Source organism: Pipra filicauda, unplaced genomic scaffold (assembly GCF_003945595.2).
Source record: "Pipra filicauda isolate LSUMZ 115617 unplaced genomic scaffold, ASM394559v2 scaffold94_size2452230_pilon, whole genome shotgun sequence".
Classification (NCBI taxonomy): Eukaryota; Metazoa; Chordata; class Aves; order Passeriformes; family Pipridae; genus Pipra; species Pipra filicauda.
In genome coordinates, this window is record NW_024105142.1 from 1,225,761 (window position 1) to 1,247,839 (window position 22,079).

Consider the following 22,079-nt stretch of genomic DNA (forward strand, 5'->3'; position numbering starts at 1 on the left):
TTCACTGCTGGAGCCTTCCTGGATCCCATAGATGTTATTACTATGACAACACAGAAGGTGGACTTCCACATCCAAACTTGTAGGCAAGCACAGCTTTCAACCACAAGGTTTTCACACGGGGCTGAACCTCAGCAACCTGACTGCCTTGTGACCCATTCTCCCCTTCACTTGGCCTCCTAAAGCAGGAACTTTGGCTGTTCTCTCCCCTTACTGGAGGGCATGGCTAATCCACTGGTGGATCTTCAGCAATGGATTCACCAGGTATTGCTCCCATCAAGTGTGTTTGTACAGTTTCCAGCAAATCTACCTGGTAAATTCTAGAAACATCCTTGGGTAAGCAGGCTACTTAAATACCTGGCTACCCTGCCAACACAGGAGTAACAGAATCTGGTAAAACTTAAGCCTCTTGCAAAGCTATGAGCTGCACTGGCTACATGATGAGTGTGGAAAGTAATAGAATAATGGATTATATTCTTTTTCATTGTATATTTATTTAAATAAGAAGTATATAAATACATAATCAATTAATATATTAGTTATAATAACTGGAAATAAGTAAAATAATAATGGAAAGTCTCTGGTACAGCTGTCAGACATTGAGCAAGTCTAAAATATAGAGTCATGGTAAACTTAAAAATGGAACAAAACTACCTTGTGTTCTAGAAAAGGGAGGGAAGGTGGGACATGGGGGACACTTAGATGTAATCTTGGCACCCAAATGGCATTTGAAATACCTAGAGCTCCTCCTTTTAACATCAACCTGATCTCTTTTAGCTCTACAGGCAGAAGACCTTCAGCCTACTCCCACTGTACTCTGGGCCCTGCTGAGACATTAAGACATTAAGAGTAGAACTCTGCTGCTGCTCCCTTCTTAACACAAGAAACAAGGGTCAAGACACAGGATGAAGTCTTTGGTTCTGGCTGATAAAAATGAGCTGCATGGGTAGAGAGTTCAGGAGAGCAAAGGAGATGGATTGCAGATTGTGAACCTCAGCAAACAACACTTTTCCTCTTTGTTCATGAAAATTCAAGAGGTTGCAAAGCAATGTTACACTGGACAACATGCAGGTTGCCTGTGTTCTCATTTATACAAACCTAATTTAGTATTACATTTCCTCTTCTTTCCGCCACAGTCTCTGTTTCTTACAAGCAGCAATCCCAGTATGGACTCCAAAAAAAAAAAAAGCCTCTGAAAGTTCAGCTTTCTGAATACTGTTGTGTAGTTACTTGCATCTGTAATTTGCTCCCACAGAAATAATTCTCAGATGCTTGGAAAATGTGACTTAATTTTGTGATGTGAATAAGTTTTCCTGTGTAAATCTCTCTATACAATTTTATGTTATTCTTTCTAAAAAACAGAAACTACTACTGCATTCTAATTCCAGTTCCAGAGTGAATACTGAGATTTATACCCTGAATTTTACCACACAGTATCACAAGGGAACAGCTCAAACTTCCCCTCCCACATTTCCTAACAACAGAAGTGTTTTGTCCACTTTCCATTCAGCATTTAAGATAGATGCATTTACTAAACATAGGATAAAGTAAATGAAACACTAAGTAATGAAAATATATTTCCACATACTTCACAAACCCATGTATGAAACTCTTGTAATTGGTGCAGAAGGCTTTGGCATGTTACTCATCACAATTTTATCTCATAAGAAGAAAAACAAGGAAGATGATTTACCCCCAAACTCTCTGGCATCCAATCACAGGTAAACTGATGGCAAATCAGCCATCAACATAAAGTTCTTTTAGTTGCTCCAGAAAAAAAGAGGGAAGTTCAGGGGGAAAAGAAAAAAGCATTCTTTAAGGAGGGAACTACACTACAAATAATTACATATATTTATTTCAGAAAGAAAGCAACACAACAGAAGGACAATTTTACGAAGCAACAGTCTGAGATTTTGCCTTCCTAAAGCAACTAACACAGAAAGTATTTGCCCCGTTCTGGATTTGCATGCATATACAGGTCCTGCTACGTGGTACAGGGATGGAGCTTTGATGAAATTGTTTCTCAAAGCACATACCACCCAATATTGAAAAAGCCCTGGAAATTAAAGGTTCCACACGTGTATCCACCCACCTACCATTCAGATGGAGTGTTTGATATGCAGTAGCCCTTGTCTCCTTCAGTTTGAGGCCACAGTGCAGGATCATTTTATTGCTGTTCTGTATAAGACAGTGGCAATATCCCATCGCAAATGTTTCCACTAAAGTAATGAGTGATTATCAACAGCATCATGGCACAAAATCCTTTTGTTATACTTATTTAAGTACATGAAGAAATAAAATAAGTGTGACTTGCCAAAAGTCATGTAGGCAGCCCATGGCAGGGATGAGAACTGAATGCAGATCTCCAGGTAGTTTATTACCCATAATATTACACTGCCTTTTAAAAAAAAGTAGAAAATTCTTAAGAACATGATGTTTTTCTTCCCTTCTGATGATTAAATAGATTTCTTGCTTTCATAGGTCACCAGGCTAGGTAAACAGTTTACTCCAGATGTGCAAAAAAGGTGGCTTAAAAAACACCTTCACTTTGGCTGGACTGACTGTACATCTCTTTAAGTATAGAGGTTGATGATTCCTTGGGCCCCACTGATTATCTTTAAAATCTACATGGTCATTTTGATTAATATCTGACAATGCTCTTCTGTAATCCTGGCAAGGGTTAGTTGCATATCATTACTAGCTCACTCGTCTTTTTGTCTAGCAAAAGCTATAGGAGCAAATTCATTCATGATAGAGATTCATGTCTTCTCTGAAGAAAAGAAGAAAGGACCTGACCTTTCTCTCTCTTTCTTTTCCCCTCTGTCCCAAGAGATTGCATTCAAACGTCTCCTCCACAGAGAGTAATGTTAAATATTGAGCTGTGGTAAACATCACAGTCAGGCAAAAGAACATTAAAACAACATGTCTTTTACATAATAATGTACCTACTGCAATGTAAGAAGAGAAAAATGTGTGAATTATTTGGATTAAGCCTATGAAATGCAATTAGAAATAACCAGAAGCCAAAATCATTAGGAGAGAATGAAAAACCTCATCCCTACAACATCATACAAAATTCATGGTGAGCCCTATCCTGCACTGCACTTAGTGGTTGTCACCCCACCTTACAGAGGATGTATCAGGGAGTTAGTGAGGGTGAAGACAGTTGTTGAAACACTTCTGTATATTGAAAGTCTATGAATACATGTTCCCTTTAGGAGATATCACAGATTTCTAGATAATCATGAATAGCAGATAAATGGTGATACGATGGTTTCCCATAGGAGTGGTGGCTCGTATTCTCCTTAAAATGGATAAAGATCAACTACCATCAACCAGGGAGTCTCACTGAGAAGCATGCAGCCTCCAGCAGATACCAGCTGAATCACTGCTAAGTGGATCTCAGGTATTGTTTGGAGTGCAAGAGAAGGTTGTCACCTGGGGCCTCTTCAATCATCTCTCCTTATCAGTCAGCATGTGTGAGGTCAATGGTAAAAAAAAAAAAAGTCACATGGCCATGTGGACACTGATGTCAAACTGCCAGGACACAGTTTAAGAAGGAGCAGGAACAAAGAGCAGTCTGTTTTCTCTAGGTTTTCTCCATGAGGGAATAATTTCTCCCCTTTCCTTGGAGATGATGTAACTCAATCTTTCAGTCTCCCAAGAAGTGGGAAGTTGAAGGGACATGTGGCTATTCATGTCATTTTGGGCACAGTTGTTTCACTAAGCAAGTAGGCAAATCATATGAACTGGGCACAGGAATTCCTGATACATTTGTGATTTGTTTTTATGCATACAAAGCATAAAGCATGAGTATTTTTGGGTAATTAAGGACAATATAAATTAAATTAAATACGAATCACACATTATATCTGCAACCTAAACTAGCAAGTATGTTCATTCTATACATGAACATACTCTTGAAGTTGCAGGATACTAATTTAAAAGACAAGCAATTCAAAGCTTCCTTGGTTGACACCGCAGGTAATGAGATTTTTTTCTCCCTGACATCGTGTGTTTCATCTTACCTCATAACTAAATTATTGAGTGTATTTTTAAATATATATATAAGCATTCTAAACACTGAGTTGTGTATGACCTACTTATTTTGAGTTTTCAATTAAAAAAATACATATTCTAGGAAAAAATATTTCCTACGCAATTGTCGACAGAAGGAAGTTGATTTAATCCATGAAACAAAGACTTGTGAAGGTGAGACACATGCACCAGTAAGCACGAGAAATCTTTTGAACTGCAGTACTAATCCTAAGAAACGAGTTTTCAATTAAAAACCAGCATTTCCCATGTGACTCTACCAGTCACTAAAGCACATGACAGCTTCAGCCGATATCAGCGTGGCGGCTGTGACAGGTCACCCCACAAAGGATGTTGAATGTGCAACTCGTGTATAATTGGCTTGACTGTAGGTATTTGCATGTATATAAAACACAGGCTGATGTGAAGACTTCATCAGCATGAAATGGAGGTGGTTGCATTCTCCATGCATGACCAAAGCCGTGAGGACAGTCAAAGACTTCAATGAAATGAATGTCTTTAACACTTTCACCACCTCTGCTGAGCGCACAAATAGACTGATGGGACAATAATGGAAGGTGAATCATCTGCAGGTTTTATTACTGCTACACGTTTACCCTGTCCACGCCTTTCTTCCCTCCCACTGAAACAAAAATAAAAATCAGCTGAGTCAATTATAAAGGATTTTAAGTTTGTTGGAAAATAGACAAAGTGCTTAAATTTCAAGAGGCTTCTAAAAGAAATCCTGAAGTCTGCAGAGGAAGTCTCCATCCATGGCAGCACCTCTGAAGGTACACCCGTGGAACAGGGAGAATGACCACTCTGGAGGGAAAACCACCCAAAGAACTTGTCAGAAGACTGGAACAAAAAGAAGGAAAAAGAAGTAATATTTTTACCCCCTGTATCAACTTTAGTATCCACTGCATAGTGGGTAACCAGTCTGGAAGACCCCCTCTTCCTCCCTGCTGAGCTACAAGAGGACTCAGGGTAAGTCCCATGCTACCTTTGAAATGCTCACACACAGGATCACTGATAAAGGTAGTCCCACGTCTGATGAAGACAAAAGGTGCTGCTTAAACTAAAAAATCTAGAAAACTGATTAGAATTTATATTGGTTTTTGAACAAGCAACACTGAGGAAGGTACCATTATCCTAAGCAGAGTATGGAGCCCTGCATGAGTGCAGGAGGGGCTTCACAATGTACCACTGATTTAGAATACAGCTCTGACAAGGAAAAGGAATTCTTCCCTTGTTGCTTTATACAACCCGCCAACATGGCTTTTCCATCTTCTGGAGATCCACAAGCCTTCACATCTGCACGCAAACATACTCCATTCCTGCATATGAAGCACGAGTTCAAGTATCTCTGCATCTGGTTGCCTGTGCCAGTCCTCACATTGTGAGTTGTTGAGGGCAGAACTATTAAAAAGAAATATTTGGAATATTTCTAGAATTTATAGCCTCAATTGATATTGTTTGCCAACCACTTTTATGTTTTACTTGAAGTCATAAAATACAAAGCCACAGGGGTGGGCAACAGAAGTAAAACAAAAACTACAACTATGGCTAAGTTCAAGAGAGTTTGGTTTTGTAAAATGAAGACAGAAACCTAAAAGCACAGTCATGTGTTTTCTTTTTAAAAAAGTGAGTGATTTACCAGTCTGCACTGGATTTAAGATTTTAACAAAAACATGCCAGAAAGTAGGAACAAGGTTACAGTTACGAACAATAAAGTTTTTATGTAGGCAAAATAAAGCTATAAAGCATTACAAAAATACTTGTCTAGAAAATTTAAAATGGAGAGCATGAAATTTATCAGATATGATTTCCAGCCTACACTTGAGAAACAAATTGGTAAAGCATTTCCAAAATGCCTCACCACTAACATCTACCAAGAAACAAAAGGTGAAACCACGCAAAGGTTTCACACCCTCTCTCTCTGCATGTCTGAATCAAAAAGAATGGGGAGTTATTAAAGAAAGACATTTGGGTAAGCAAATAATTAAAATAAATATTTCAAATAAACTTGCTTGAGTCAATGCTTTCAGAAATGTGAAGTTACATGACACCTCAGAAATTGTTTGACCTCTCCTCATTCCTGTGCAAGACTAAAACAGAAGCTTACAGATTTGGAGTTGTCTCAGAAACATTATTTTGCCCATGTAATTTCTGCCTTTTCATTGCAATGAAAAAAAAATTAATCCTTTATCTATTAAATAGAAAAATATCTAATAATAATCAAATCGAAATATTGTAATCTAATAAAACAATCTAATAGAAAATAGGTGCATAAGTATTTTAGATAGTCATTAAACCTTCTTACAACTGGTTCACTGCAATAAAGTGCTAAAATGGGAACCCATGATGCAATTTCACATGGTGAAGAACTGCACACCTGCCAGCACCTTCTGCAGACAGAGAGGACCATGGAGTCAAAATTAAGCCTTCCCCACGGTGACAACTGGGGTCTCGTCAAGGGTGAGCCCTCACCAGAGCCCCACACAACATTGTGTGGGCCAGGCAAACATTGATCTGTGCCTTTGCTGCATGCTTGCACATGTCCACGTGGTTGTTCCGCTGGGAATTTAAATTAAATAAGTTTAGTGCACTCTGCCTGTAGAACAGCAGTCTCCAGCAGTGTTTGCAGCGCTGAGTGTCAGAGTCAGGGCACGGGCTGTGGCATGGGGCTGTCCATGCCAGCTGACAGGCTCTAGCGTGGTGGCAGGGACAAGTGGGATGACAGGGCTCACTCCCACCAGGCACTTGGGACAACGCACCAGGTTCTGCTCCCTCAGTACTACCCAGGGGGTACCTTGTGCCTTGTGCCAGGGTATCAAACATATCATCCTTCAGTCCAGCCCTCATGTTCCTACCCTGTGACTGGGGGAAGAAGACAAGCAAACACAGACACAGACACAAATAATCCCATTGTCAGGCCAGGGAGGACCAAAGGAGCCCAAGAGCCACGTGGTAGAAGATGGTCAGCCCTCTCCAGCAAGACAGTCCCTGCTCCTGTTGGTGTTTGCCAGACAGGCGGTACCAGAAAGAAATGGGTACAAATTTAGAGTGTTATCATGGAAATTTCCCACAGCAGCTTTTACCACAGGGTAACAATAGGGTCCTATGAGAAATTAAAGCTTATTTGAGCCGGGTGATTTCCAGCTCAGAACACAATGGCCCCCTTCAGCAAAGGCGATGTGTAATTTGCCACTTTCTGCAACCAGGAAGGATGGTCCTTTCTCCAGAGCCCACATGTAACTGAGGGTATGACAGCTGGGGGATGGAAACAGCCCGGCAGGAGCACAAATCTCCCTCCATCATGCATGAGGGGCAACCTCGAGCCATAGGCTCAAGAAACAACAGCTTCTGCTTGGAAACAAAGGCGCCTTCATCACCCCAAAACTGACGGCTCCCTGTGACCCAGCGCAGGTTTCTCCCTCCCTGTCACAGAGACAGAGCCCCAGTGTGCCCATTGTTAGCACGACCTTTCCCAAACAGAAGCCCAGTCAACTTGTGGAGTGCCCAGGTCAGCTGCCTTTGCTGAGGGCATGGGGAAAACAAGAAAAACACCAGCTCCCAGACACACTGTGAGTGTCTGATGTCACTGGTGGGATCTGGCCAGTGTTGGTCCCTCCCAGCTGCAGCTTTGGGGAGTTGCACCATGGAGAAAAGGTGCAGACATGAGCACGGAGGAGTTGCGTAGTGAAGCGAATGAGGATCGCAGCTGCTTCCCTGCAGTGTTGTTTAGAGCCCAGGTGAGGAGAAGAGTAGGAAAAACAACATCTTCCCCTTTGAAATCCTCCTTAGAAAAGAATCCCCAACTGTCAGAAATGCCCATTGGAAAACGAGATGATAGAGAACTCTGTGGGCATTGAAATCCAATAACCCGAAGCCTGGGTCATGTTAGAGAAGTCACTCTTTCTCCAGGAGCTGAGATAGGAATTAGGGAATCAACAAACACTTTCTCTAATGACTTTTCTGCCCTTTGGCTTTTCCCTGTTCTTTGCACTAGCAAGAACACTCCAAGACTGTCATTTGTATACCAAATAAATTATATTTGCATGTCTTATATTTGCTTTTATTTTTCCTGGATGGGTTGCCTTTGCTTTCCCCATTTGAGAGGTACTAGAGGCAGGGAAAGGTTAGTGACCTAAGGGGCAAGTCCATCAAAGAAGGGGTAACGCAGTAAGAAGAGGTGATTGCTTCAGTTCAGTTCCCACATACACCAGACATTAATTGAGTAGAATTAAAACTCACGGGAATCCTTATCAACAACATCCAAAACCTCTCTTACATCATTTGGATTGACACTGATGAACTCAAAACTGAGGCAAGGCTAACCAAGGGTTTGCAGTCTTTTTCTGACAGGCCCAAATCTGACTTATTCAAACAGTGCTATGTCTAGATTCTGTACTGAAATCATACAGAAGCTGCAAATTTGTGAGAATTTAAATTTGTGTTCATTCAGTTCCAGAAGGAAACAAAGTAGACGAGCATATATGCAGAGGAAATGCTTAATTTCCAGGTATCCCACAAAGGTCATTTGCCTCTTCAGCTGGCTCTGCTCAGAAGTCCTCGTGAACTCATATCATGACAAATGTCCTGAAATGTGACACAGCCTGCACCAAAGTCTACTTAAAATACCACCTTAAACTCACTTCCAGGTGAAAGGTCCTTTCAATACAGCTCTTGCCTAGCAAGAAAACCAACAGAAAACAAGTTAACTTGCAGGATAGAAATTTGGAAAGAATACTGACCCAGGCGGGTGTTTGTCAAAGCCGTGTGGCAGCACCAGCAGTGCCACCGAACAGCGACCTTGACATGCATTACGCACTTGCATCTGCAGTTTAACATGCATGACTTCCACAGAGGTCAGTCATTCAAAGGCAAAACATACAGTGCCTCTGTTCTCCAGTTATTGTTTTGTTGTATAGCATTCACACATAGTACACACCTCACCCCAGAAAAAATCTGTTCTCCTTCAGCAAGAAGATACTGCGTGGAAGAGAATTGCCATCTTTGGTTCTGTCTTTCAGCTGAGTTATCTACCATTGCAATTTCAAAACTTTATTTCTGCAAGACTGATGTAAACAAGTATTATTTTAGCAGTTACAGCTCAAGATTTCTGCCTTGGATTTTAAATGCCAGTGCTTTGATTTACTGGACATTGCTATGAATTCTTCATAACAGTTCATTGTCATGCTCTTACTTAATCTTTTTGTGTGTGGTACCTGAATTTTTTTCATTACTTTAATGTAATATATATTCAAATAGCCAGTAATAAGCCAAGCACCAGTAAGACTCTTGCCAAACCAAACAACTTTTGGCCTCAAGTTGAAAATATACTTGGTCTCAACAATTTACTGCAATGTTCATTTAAGTTCAGTATTCTTCCATCAACTTCCAATTGGGTTGTTTGGTTATTTTTAGTTCATCCCTTCAGGTGAAAAGCAGGTTTCATCAAATTCAACAGTAGCTGAAAAGACATGGAATTAATGTCTCTTGAATTTCCAAGTACTAAAAGGTGAAATAATATTTATACTTTGTGTGGCTGCCTGATTTTTCACATTAGCATATCTGTGGGTTTTATCAATTTTTCTATTGTGCTCATTTTGCAAACATTCTACGCTTACTTAATAGTTTGTAAACAGAGGTAATTAGTTGACAACAAACATGATTGAGGTTAAGCATGCATGAAATTATTTTCAAGATTGGGACCCAAATTAGTTAAGCTTAATTCAGGTCATTGTTAATAAAATTTTAAAACCCCACTATTTTTATGGATGTCTTTGAAATAAACTCTCTCACTTCTCTTTGATCTTCTTTGTTCTCTTCACCCTACTGCTTTACCAGTGACACTCAAAAGCACAAGTCTGCATTTTTCCGATAGCAACACTGTAAAATTTATCCACACTTTCTACACTGAAAAATAAAATTATTAAAATGGTGGCTCAGAACTTATTGCCCTTCCTTCCCCACATAGCAATAAAAAGCTTTTCCTTGGAGTAACTATATAAAAGCACTGCAAATCTTTATTTCATCAAGTTGGCAGCTGCATATATGTCTTTAGACTGGTTAGGAAAGAAGATTGTTGTGAAAGTGGTAGCAATATATTTCTTCAGTCTATATGACAATACTCCATTTTAGCAGGACAATGCTGTTGTATTTGCATATATATCACTTCTCTCAAATTTCTATCCCTCTTTTCATACCATTTTTTTTGTGTGCATGTTTATTATATTTATGTTGGGTGTTGCATAGCATTGCTCAATTTATGGCTGCCTACCTCTGTAAATAAGTAAACAAGTGTATTCTTAAAAGTTACACTTACAGTAACATGACCATGGAATTTATTCTTTCTGCTACCAAGCACAGTTTGTGAAATTTAATATTTCTCTTCCTACTGACCACAAAGACATTTGTGCTCCAAATCTACTGTCCATTCAAAAATAAATGAATTAAAAGAAATTGCAATGTAGTTATTATATTAAGTCTTCCTTTTTATTAGATAGGAAAAAACACGGCATGCTGGGACCGGAAGAAATACACAGGCAATCACGTGCAGTACCCCACAGCCCAAAGTATCTACACAACAGATGAGTAATGAGAAAAGTCTACAAAATACTTACTCCACTCCCCTGTCCATCACTTTCCTCTAAGCTTTTTAGCCTTTTTGATGTTCCCTTCGAAAGTAATTAAAAAAAAAATCCTACAGGAGCTTCAGGAATGAAGAACACCGAGTCAAAGCAGATCTTGCCCTCATTACCTCTGTAACACTACCATGTCTCCTCTTACACCTCACATAGTTCAAGCATAAAGAAACCATACTTAATACATATCTTAGGGGAAATATCCTCTCAGGAAGGAAGCCAGATGACCATGTGGGTCCAGGGATTCTTCAGATTCATTTTCCTAAGCTACTCTAGCACCTGCACCCAGTTTTGCCCTGTCCTTTCTGCATCAGCATTGGCAGAGGACAGTAGATATCTTCTCTCACAGAAGAGACAGGGCTTACACAACAGTAGAAAATCCATGACAGTACAGGCCTTAAGCTACTAAAAACTAGATGTTATTATTAAAGGCACTAAGGTGGATATAATAGAAAAGGAGAGTATGTGTAATTAAAAGGCTGTCCCTCATTCATGAGGTTCAAAAGCAAGAAAAAGCACCTTCCTCAAGGCCAGGAAACATGTTTTATGGAACAGACACATAATTGTGTACAGAAGCACCACGTGTTCCTCGCTGAAAGCTGGTAGTGATAACTGAGGGTAGATTCAGACTCTCTAACAATTCTCCACAGCCAAAGCAAACACTTGCAAGCTGAGGACTTCTGATATGGTCTACATACAGGTTGTGCATACAGAGTCTTCTGACCTATTTCCCCCCCCAAAGTTAATCCCACTTCAAGATAAATACAAAGCTTGGCTCAAAACTCTTTGTGTATTTGCAAAACCACAGGTTTATTATGCATCAAACATTGCTTTCATCATCAATTTTCAACCAAATTTAAAAATACAAATAAATTTTCACATAGCACCACATTTGACTGGTGCACCGATATTTAAAATTGGAGCCTCTCATGTTTTTATAAGTAGCTTTAAAAGCAGCAAACTAACACAGGAAGCTCTTTAAATATAGCATATGTGTCACTGAAGAACTCTTTACATTTATCCTTGTGCTTCAAAGTCACACCAAACAGTGCTCCACGGCAGCCACTTTTGTTTCAGTCCAATTCGGCAAGACTGATGTTACTCAATCTAGTGTAAATTGTACAGCTGGTCAGAGAGCATTCTGCCAGCTGGGGAAAGCAAATACAAACCCCTCTATTTTCAGTTGAAAACAGAAAGCCTAAGAAATGTTTATTTGGGGAGGAGGAAGAAAACCTCAAGTTTTTTTTAAATCTTATACAGCTTGACATTTCAGCAGGGAAATGTCCTACCCTGCGCAAGGACGTGAGGCTGTCACATTTCCCTGTGTGCAGACAAGCCAAGCCAGTTCCCAATCATCACAATGCTGTCCCATGGAAGTAGGAGGTATGTAATGACTGCCTCAGGCAACCCCAAAGGAGAGACCTTCACTTTAAAGGCCATCAAACAGCCTTCCCTAAGCTCTGATAGGCGGGGAAGCCTGCAGAGGAATTCAGCTGGAGATTTACTCTTTCTCCCTTATACTTTGGCTGGTGTGAATATACACCAACTGGGGGCCTCACCTTCCAAACAGGGAATGTCCACCTGGCCACTGTCTACTTGGCCACTGGAATTCTCCTCCCAGATGATGGTGGGAGGCTCTGGGAGTGGGGTGCAGGAGACGGCAGACCAATGGGAGGCATCGCCCTTGCTGCTCAAGCACACCACCACAACCTTTCCACCACCAGCCACCATTTAAAGCTTAACACTCAAATATAAACACTTTTTTCCTCCCCTATCACGCATAATTTTGAAATTCATAGAGGTATTTGCAAGGAGACTTTTATATTTTTCTTCTCATTGTTGCAGTTTAACAGGACAGAGGGGAGCAGGACTGCCTGCATGTGGGAGGGGAGGAGGAGCAAACACTTTGCCCTTTTCCAAGCACTCCCTGATTTTGTCTACCCCTCACTGGGACGTCACAGTCAGTGATATGCAGCAGGACAGGTTTCTCCAGGGGCTCAGTCCTGCATGCAGTGTTCAGCAGTTTGTGAGAGGAAATCAATAAGAGCTCTCCCTGGGCTCTCTGCTCCCCTGTACTGCTGCATTTCCCTCCATCCATATGTACTTATGCAAAGAGTGCAGCCCTTTGTACGATTATCCCCCCGTGAAAGCCATTACAGGAGCTGAACAGTGGAAGGTGACATCGATAACTAAAGTGACAGAAATAGCTTTCATAGCTCGGTGAAGGATATACAGGCAAACTAAATATTACAGCTAAGCCCCATTTCATCACTGTTGATGCAGAATGGTGCCTGGGCTCCCCGATCATAAAACACAGGATGTGTTTCTACATTTTCGTGTTGCTGAATTATCAGATATGCCTGTCTGAAACACGAAATACCCCTTCTAGTGGCAGAAACCCAGCAGTCATCAGACAGGTCTCCCTGTCACGCTGTAGCCTTTAGATAGTAGACTCTGAAATGCCAACACCCATCCCTCTTATTCTTTCCATCATTATTTCCTGTAGGGTGGCTTTATCTGCTGGGACAGCGTGGTATTTTTTCCTGAAGAAGCTAATATGGTTTATTCTGCCATTTATCATCATCCTTTTAAAAACAATTTCTTTCCTTTATGCATTTTCTACTGATATTATTCTCTATTATAGACGTAATATGGCCAATATATTATTTTTCTTAGTCTTTTTTTGAAATCCTGTGTAATGTACATTTTCCACATTCATTTAACCCTTTCCTATTTTCCTATGTTCTGCCATTGGTACCTCTGCATATTCCTTGTAACACATCTGGTGCAAAATGACACAATTTTAAGAAAAACCTGTTTAAATATATATTCCTGGTAAATTTTTCTTTGTCTGTATGTAATTAGAAAGCAAGAAGAGTTAGGAGCCACCATGGCTGGGATGACCTGACAACACTAGTGCCAGCTGGCCACGGGGCAGTCACAGAGGCAGACGGGACAAGCAGCTGGCACATTCCAGTATCTTTTTTATGTTGGACATTCAAGTAAGATCCTTCTTTCCTGTGAGTTTCCTTCTTGAAGTGCTGAACTAATTGAAAGGAATGGAACAAAGCATAACAAGCAGATAGCTTGGGCTCCAGCCCTACTGCAGGTGGGATAGCCTGGGAAGCAATGGATGAAGCCTAGGAAAAAGCCTCCTCCTTTGGGCCAGTGGCCCTAGAAATCTAGTGGGGGAGTCAGGATGCTCACAAAGGCTGTGGTTCTACAAGGCAGGCAGGATGTACAGTCTCTTGAAAGAATTGACTCCATATTCTCTGAAGGAGGATGAATATGCTTGCAGAGGGAACAGAAACCATGTCCCAACAGCCGCTAGGCCCTGGTCAGTCTGGTACAATCTGCTGGATTTCTTTAGTTCATCCCAACCATGTTCTTGTAGGGTTGCACATTTAAAGGTAGCTGTCTGCTGATCTGTAACAATTATAGTTCAATTATTTGTGAAGTCTGATTAAAAAAAACAATTAAAATCTAAGCTTCTCTTTGTACTCAAAAAAAAAGTCCAGCAAAAAGAGTAACCCAGCAATATCCAATGACCCCCCAAGGGGATGAGGACAAAGAAGTTATCAGTTGGAGGGTGAAAGCATTAAGCAGTGAAAACAAATTATAAACTTACTTCAGTATTGTGGACACACAGACAAAAGCCAGATGTTGGTACAATAAACACCACAATCTCTGGAATTAGGAGCAGAAATGTTTGGATTTTAATTGAAATGCTAATGTTTCACTCACCCATGCAGGTGTTTAACCTTTCAGGTTTCACCCTACTTTCATTTTGTCTTTGAAAGGACAGACATGCTAAAACAGAAAGCTTTTCTGCATGGACAACTTCAAAACATATTTGTTCAATAGTCCCCTTATGCAAAACTTTGGAAAACTCGTTTCCTTGCCAGCAGATGCTGGTTAGAGGCTGAAGGGATTTAACCTCTCCACTGCCACATATGTGACCCGATCATTTCCAGGCAGAAACAGTATGTCAGGGGACTGTGCCCAGCCACCACTGCCCTGGCCCTCATTCACAACACCTCTGATTACAGTGCAGCAACAAAATCCAGTGTGTTTTGGCTTACCCTGGGGTTATTCCACAAAAACAAAACTTAAAACGTGTCTCAAACTCTTTATAGACCTGTTATCAAAGTCATTCACAGCCCATTACGAAATCACCTATTTTACTTTCAAGACCTGAATCAAGCTATTTTATGCACATTCAAAGACTTCATTCCCACCTCAAAGAGCTTTTAGCCTTCCTGGTACCCAGTCAGGTTCCTGCAAGCACACGCTGCCTCAAACCACTGCACCAGGCACTTCACAGTGTAGGAAACACTGAGGGTTTCATTTCTGAGTGCTCAGTACAGGGCACTCACCTCAGCCCTGCCTGCTCACTGCCAGACTTCTGGCAGAGGAGCCCAGCAGGTACTTAGAAAATATAAACAATCATTTTGATTCAACCCAAATGCTTCTTCACGATATCACTTCCTCAAATAACATGTCCTAGTGTGTCATTTTGTTTTTCTCACGTACATTATTTATCCTGTAAAGAGTTCTGCTGTGAGAAAGGCAGAAACCCAAAGCACAGTCAAATAACTGCATTTCTCAGGAGGAAGGCTTCACAGATGCAACTTTAACAAGACTTGGCCATTTTTCAGATTCAAGTTTGTTTCAATCAAGATAACCTGGCAAAACAGTTCGCTAGAAAATGAAAATAAATTAATTTAGGTGCAGATTAAAGGGCTGTTGCCTTGTTTTCTTTATATAGATTTCATTTAATGGTTTCAGAATTTGTAATTAGAGAGTAAAGTTGGAATTTATATGATATGGGCCTCAAATTATGACACATTGTCTGGACAGTATAAAGATTTGAAGGGTATTCTGTTGGCTATCACTGTTTATTTAATGCAATACAGCAGCGGGGACCAAACATAACACATTTGCCCAGCAGTAGTAAATGGTTGAACTTTAATAGTTTGCTGGGGCGATCCTCTCTTTACAAGCTCCCGGTGGCAATCCACTGTTACACCTTTGGTGTCTGACAGAAAGAGAAATATCTGTGTTGGGAATGAGAAGCAGCCAACAGGGAAGAAGAAAAAGATGTAGTGCTTGCAAAAATATTAAAAGCATTTAAACAGCTACCTAACAAAAGAGTGGGAAAATCTGTGTTAGCCCAACATTCACAACAACTTCATCCAAGTGTTCCTTTCAGTTCTTTGCAATATCAAAAATTAGGTGACATGGTACCGTAAAAACTAAAATCTCACCAAAATAAATACCTTGGGAAAGAAGCAAGTAGTTACATCAAATGGGAGTGAACCAAGCAAGTTCTTTACTGGAACATGGAAGGCAAAGGTTGCCTGTAAACATGAAAGCAACACAGATCACTGCTAAGCAGCAATGCCATGTTATCTCTCAGGTTATGGTTGTGAGGACCATTAAAGAACATATTAAAGGATGTGTATAAATGCCTGGTGAAATGTGCATGCGAAGGGAAAAAGGCAGAGCTCCATTGCTGGAAGGAAAGGGGGAGGTACTCTGGGTAATTCCCTTCTGTCGGACTACAGAAATGAAGATGTAGAGTTTTTTTAATTTGGTCCTGAGATCAGATTCATGATACTTAATTTTAGCCAGATATATGCTTGACATCTGTTCTGCAGTAATGATTGATGCTTCCTCTAGAATCAGCAATAAGAGACAGGCACTTTCAGCTGGTGATTCACTGGATCCTAAAATAGGTTTATAAAACAGGAATCTCCAGGGATGATTCAATCCACATCCACTGACTAGGACTGAAGTTAGCAGCTAAAGTTAAATGAAATAAATTCCATTTGAACTTACCAATCACAGCACAAGAATATCTGCCAACCAGAGAAAAAGAAATAAAGCTGAGGAAAGGAGTTATAGTGAAAAAGTCACATTTTGGGCATGTTTCGTCTTCTAATAATTAGGATTTTTGGATCCACACAGTTACACTCCATGCAAAACAACCATGTTATTTCATTCTTTTAAACTGTCTATATATCTAGTTTTCCTTCTCAAAATGCAAGTAGTTCCTAAAGAAGGTGTGATATTATGTACTACTTTTTCTTCCCAAATTTAGTTTGATCTGGCAAGTGTGTGTTGTGCTTCTCACCTTGGAAGAAACTATATTGGTAGTGGATCCCCACTTCCCTGGGAAACCTTAGGAAAAAAACCCTCATATGCACTCACTCTGCCTAACGTCTCCCAACGCACAAATGCAAAGATGTCTATTTAAGTCCACTAGTCCTACTTCGGACAAACTACAGTGCCAGAAAAAATAGACATAAAGAAATTAAAAAATATTAAAATGTATTAGTAAAAGTGGACTATGTTCAAGTACAGATACCCTAACTTTTTAATCACACAGTTTATGTAAGAGGCCTTAGGGAAGATAAGAAAATAAGTAACACAATCTGACCACTCATAGCACAGCATCTACGTTAAATTTCTAGAGCTAGAGAATTATAAACAAAGCCATAAAGCTTGTAGGAATGCATAACTTATTCTATGCAACGAAAATGAATACACTGAAGACTGTAATGGGCTATGTCTGTAATTTCAGGAAGCTGCTTCTCTACAGATGTCCATACAAAAGTTATGCATGCATGTAAAGGCAACACAAAATTGTCCATTTTTCTTCCTTTACATAACTTTAGGTCAGACAGATCTTTTTTTGCTTTGTGCATTTTCTTCTTAAAAAAACGACACAACAGCTTTGCATACAATAAACAATGTGTTTTCTGAAAGTAAGAAGGCTGAAGGATTAACAGATTAAGCAAAATAAAAGTATGTATTAAGTACATAAAAAAGAAAATAAATAGTCAACAGCCATATCTTGCAGTGAGAGAGTATTCCACCCGATACTAGCAATGATATACTTCCACCATCAATAAAAGAACTCCTGGGATCTACTAACATTCCACTAATGGAAAATTAGTGGGCCTTGAACAGACCTTTTGACTGCAAAGGCTGAGCATCACGGCAAAGGATCTTCATTCCACAAACAACATACATCATGCAAACTCAAAGGTCCCATTGTATAATCTCTGGCAGAGAAGACCTTTATGGAATTTTTTTTTATATGCATAAAATGTTTTGTGGAATACACCGCAGGCATATTTCTTGAAAATGCCATGAACCAAACCATTTGAAAATGTGCTGAAAATTCACTATCTCCAAGAAGAAAGCCAGATACAGATAAGAAAAACAATCTCCAATAAAAAGATTACAGGCAGTAAAATATGTATATAAACTGGAAGCCAGTTACACACTTCTGAGGAAATGCTGAATCCTGCAGTAGGGAAGCATCCATCCTCCTGAGCCCCCCAGGAGCACCCCCAGCCAGAACAGCCTGGCATGGGGACCTAGTTAAACGTGCCCAGCAGCATTCTTCGAATGCAATGGGATGTGGCCAGATGGCTTGAAGGTATGCCTAGAATCCAACAATTCTGCTGGAACCAGAAAATAACCTCTTCTGAGTGGTACATAGTGATCTCAGCTGATCCAGAGAGAAGCAGAGCTGCTGGAGTATAGAAAAAAAGAACTTCCCACCAGTTATTACCCTGTAATACCATGTATTTTTTCCACACTTTGGAAAGCACTCCCTATTCAGGGAAGCAGCATGGCAGCCACTACTAAAATTTGACCTCTGTGATATTAAGATAATAGTTTCTGACATAGCCATTCTAAATGTCATTCCTCATTCTTCCATGTCACTACCAGTAAATCAATACCAGAAACTAATTTATTGCTGGCAGAAAAGTCCTCCTGTCTTTTGACTGACATAAATTAACGAGCTAAATAACATGAAATTATCTGAAGTCAACTGCTATTTGCATTAGTCCTACAGAGGTCACAGAGCAGACAGAATGCATACCTGGCAAAGTCCCATACCAACGGCAAAGTTTAGTTTACATGTAAAATATAAAGCAGGCTATTTTTATTAGCAGGAGTTTTACATTCCTCCTCTGCTTCAACAGGCTGGTCCTGCCTCTGGCCTCACCAGGGCTATACTGACACCACTGTAGTCAATAGTGTGATGTGTGAGATAAAAAAACCATAAAATGCATAGCTAAGGGCTAAGGTTTTGGGGAAAAAAACCAAACAAACACCACCAAAAAAAACCCAACCAAAAAAAAACAACAAAAAAACCCCCAGTAACATTTCTAATTGTGCTGAATTAGAGCTACAACTCACACTTGCAGTCTGGCTGTCCATAAATAGTGGAGCAGCCGTGCCAGGCAGTCACTGGAGGCTTTCTCAGACAGTCACCATATACTGTCCAAGTTGCAAAAATTCAAACCCTTTTGCCATTTGCAACTTGACAGAGCACCTTTTCCTCTCCTGTAGCTTTGCTGACCACCACCAAGGACTTTCCAACTAATTGTCAAGTAATCCAGATTTACAGCCAATCCTTCCCAGAGGGATAAACACTGTAACCCCCAACCGTGCCAGAGCCTTAAATATCCATTTTTTAATATAAAAACAGAAGAGCTGTTTTATATCAGGTGACTAGCTGATTTGTTTGGAGAAGTGTATGACAATCTCGAGGCTACGAAAGGAGCCTTCACGCCCACGGCCTGTCCCTAATTAAGGAGAAATAAGTCCTCCTGTCACGTACGCCCCAGCCACACAAAGAACTCCCGTATGACGTAGAAGACAGCATGCTCAGATGAAAGGGAAACTCAAAAGGCAGCACAGCCCTGTTTTCTTACTAGCACCATCAAAAAAGAGGGAAGAAAGAGTGTCAAAGAGCAGTGGCATTTAGAGGAAGAAATCCCCCAAACCCTATGCTTTTCACAAGACTTGTGGGTCCAAGAACTTCTTGGTTCCCTGAAAATATTTTGGTTTAGGAGATGCTGTTACATTACCTCACAAAACATCTCCCCTTTTTTTTTCTATGTAAGTTAAAAACAGCTCATAGAAAATTCAATACATATTCTTTTTTGTTTTTTTTTTTGATACAAAAACTCAAGTTGAAGGATTTTGGCATATTAATGCATATAAAAACAGAAGCATTGCAAACAAAAATGAAACTCATGCTTTAATGTTTACATGGAAGTATTTCTATCTAAAACAAGAGAAGCTACCACTTTGATTTAGCAAGCACTTGTTTCTGTTTTATTGAAATACAGGGATCTCTCTGCAGAAGTACTTTTGTATCCTGAAGAACAGGTTGTTATATCTAACTACACCAGCGGATGAAATCTTGATGTCCTTTGCAATTACATAGCCTTTGTTAAAATATATTATAAACACAGTTACATATTTTGAAAAACATCCCAGAAGTCAATGTAGAGAGGATATTTGTACAGTCTCACAGATTAATAAATTTTCTCTAGCTGTTCACTTTACTGATGCTTTATTTCCGTGTGTTTGCCCTTGCTAGAGCTCACCCTGCTGAGCAGCAGCATTTGCTGCTTCCTGAGTAAAAGAGTTTTTCAGCTTCCTTCACAAGCCATAGGTTGCATGCCAGGGCTTAGTTTCTGCTTAAAATAATCCAGTTTTGAGTTGTTTCCTTAAAAGAGAACTGGGAAGTTAAAGGGCTTCTTCTCCACTTGAAGCTCAGATAAATACATGTATATAAATCTAGAGCGGTGAGGTGTCATGTCTGCAGCAAACAGGGTGAAGGATCCAACATACTGCATGCAAACCTACTGAAATTATGCAATCCTTCAGCAGCTCTATATGAGCAGGAGAAAAAGTACAAAGGAGAAAAGAAAAGGCAGAAAAGCATGACTCTGTGCCAGGAAAGGCAGAAGCAGAAGAGACAGGGCCCTGAAATGACACCCAGCACCATGCAGTGATGGAATGGAAGCTGAGCGAGAAGAGGCTGCTGTCCGGGGTGAACAAGAAGATGGATTAAAAAAAATCATTCTATCTCATATGTTAAAGTTGGAAAGCATCAGCTCTCACCCCTGGTGCAGGTCCTATGGACCATTGTCTCCAAAGACCTTTCCAGGCAACTCTCTATCCAGAAGTCATGTTTTTTTTCTGTGGAACAAATTAAAAACTGAGCCTGAAGCACTGCTGCCTGCAAGCTCTGAATATAGGAAACACAACTATAGTGGTTGTGGATTTTTACCAGCAAAAAACATCCTACAGATACTCAGTAGGGTAATCATGTGTAAGCAAACCTTGAAAAAGTTCTAATTAATTTTAGTTCAGAAGAGTCTATCCCAAAGCAATCGCAGGCTCCTCTACGGCCTTTCCCCTCATGGTATTCACATTTATTTCCGGTTCTCTATGCATGAAAGTAGCCTTAATCCCTCATGCTTCCTGAATGCACCATTAAATACAAGTTATTCTACAAGCTTTACACATCACATAGCTGAAAATGTCATCACACCCCAAGAGACAGCTCTCCCTACTGCAGGGTGCTCAGACCTGGGGTTTTCAGGGGTGATGTTGGGTGGGTAGTGCTGAGCAGGGCTGTGTATTAACAAATTTGTTCAGCAAGTGCTCAGTTTAAGATCCAAGTACCAGAGACATCATTCATTACACCAAATGAACTTACTTACAGAACTTAAAAATATGTGCAAGACTTCTGCAACGGACAGCAGAATACAGTCGTCATTTGCTCTCCATGTTAAATTAATAATCTACACAATTAAATGCTTACAATTAAGAGGCATTTATTATTTTTGTAGTGTATTTCTGTAATTGCTAATGTAGTACAAAAATCCTGAAAACTGTCTGGGGGTTCATTTAAGGGATTTATTAAAATTTCACGGAGCCTTACAAGAAGTACCACCAAAATGGAACAATGTCTACAAGAGAAAAACTACAGACATTTAATTACTGAGCAAGGTTTTAATCAAACCTTGCTATTTTCCTTCATGATAACAAAAGAGATGTTTCGGCACTGGGCCAGAAAATAACTGTAAATTTGCATGTTCTTTGCTTCCGAAGAAAAGAGGTGAAAAATTCATCTTTAGCTCAATGTAGTAATTATTTAAAATCTCTGACATGAACTGTTGAAAAGTTAAATGTATTTAAAATTTAAATATGCAACAAGAGGAAAAAATGGTATAACAACGAAAAAGGACCATTTCTCTTCTCCACAGGCTTTTAATGGATTACTATTTTTCACAACATCAGGTAAACAGATTCCTAAAATACCATCAAAATGTGGTATGGTTTTCAAACCCCCACAGCTAGATCTCTCTGAGTTATGGATCCAGCAGCCAGCCCAGCCTGGTGAAGAAAGCCTTTGGCACAAATTCTGCACACCACAGACTTCCAGTCAAGGAGTTTTCACTTAAGACATAAAACTTTTTGCATTTCTTCTGTTGTGGAGCAATTTAACTCATTGGCTAGGCTAGAGAAATCTTTCCAGTAATGGGAATGGTCTAAACACTATCACCTAATTAT

At 40.0% G+C, this 22,079-nt stretch overlaps 1 protein-coding gene and 1 long non-coding RNA gene across 5 annotated transcripts in view; one reads left to right on the forward strand and one right to left on the reverse strand.

Annotated features, from left to right (window-relative positions):
* DIP2C (disco interacting protein 2 homolog C) overlaps window positions 1-22,079 on the reverse strand; it is a 309,922-nt gene that overhangs the window by 158,995 nt on the left and 128,848 nt on the right. The window lies entirely within an intron of this gene.
* LOC113987724 lies at window positions 177-1,063 on the forward strand. Its single transcript, XR_005567288.1, has 2 exons — window positions 177-261; window positions 775-1,063. It is a non-coding gene; the product is annotated as an uncharacterized LOC113987724 (long non-coding RNA).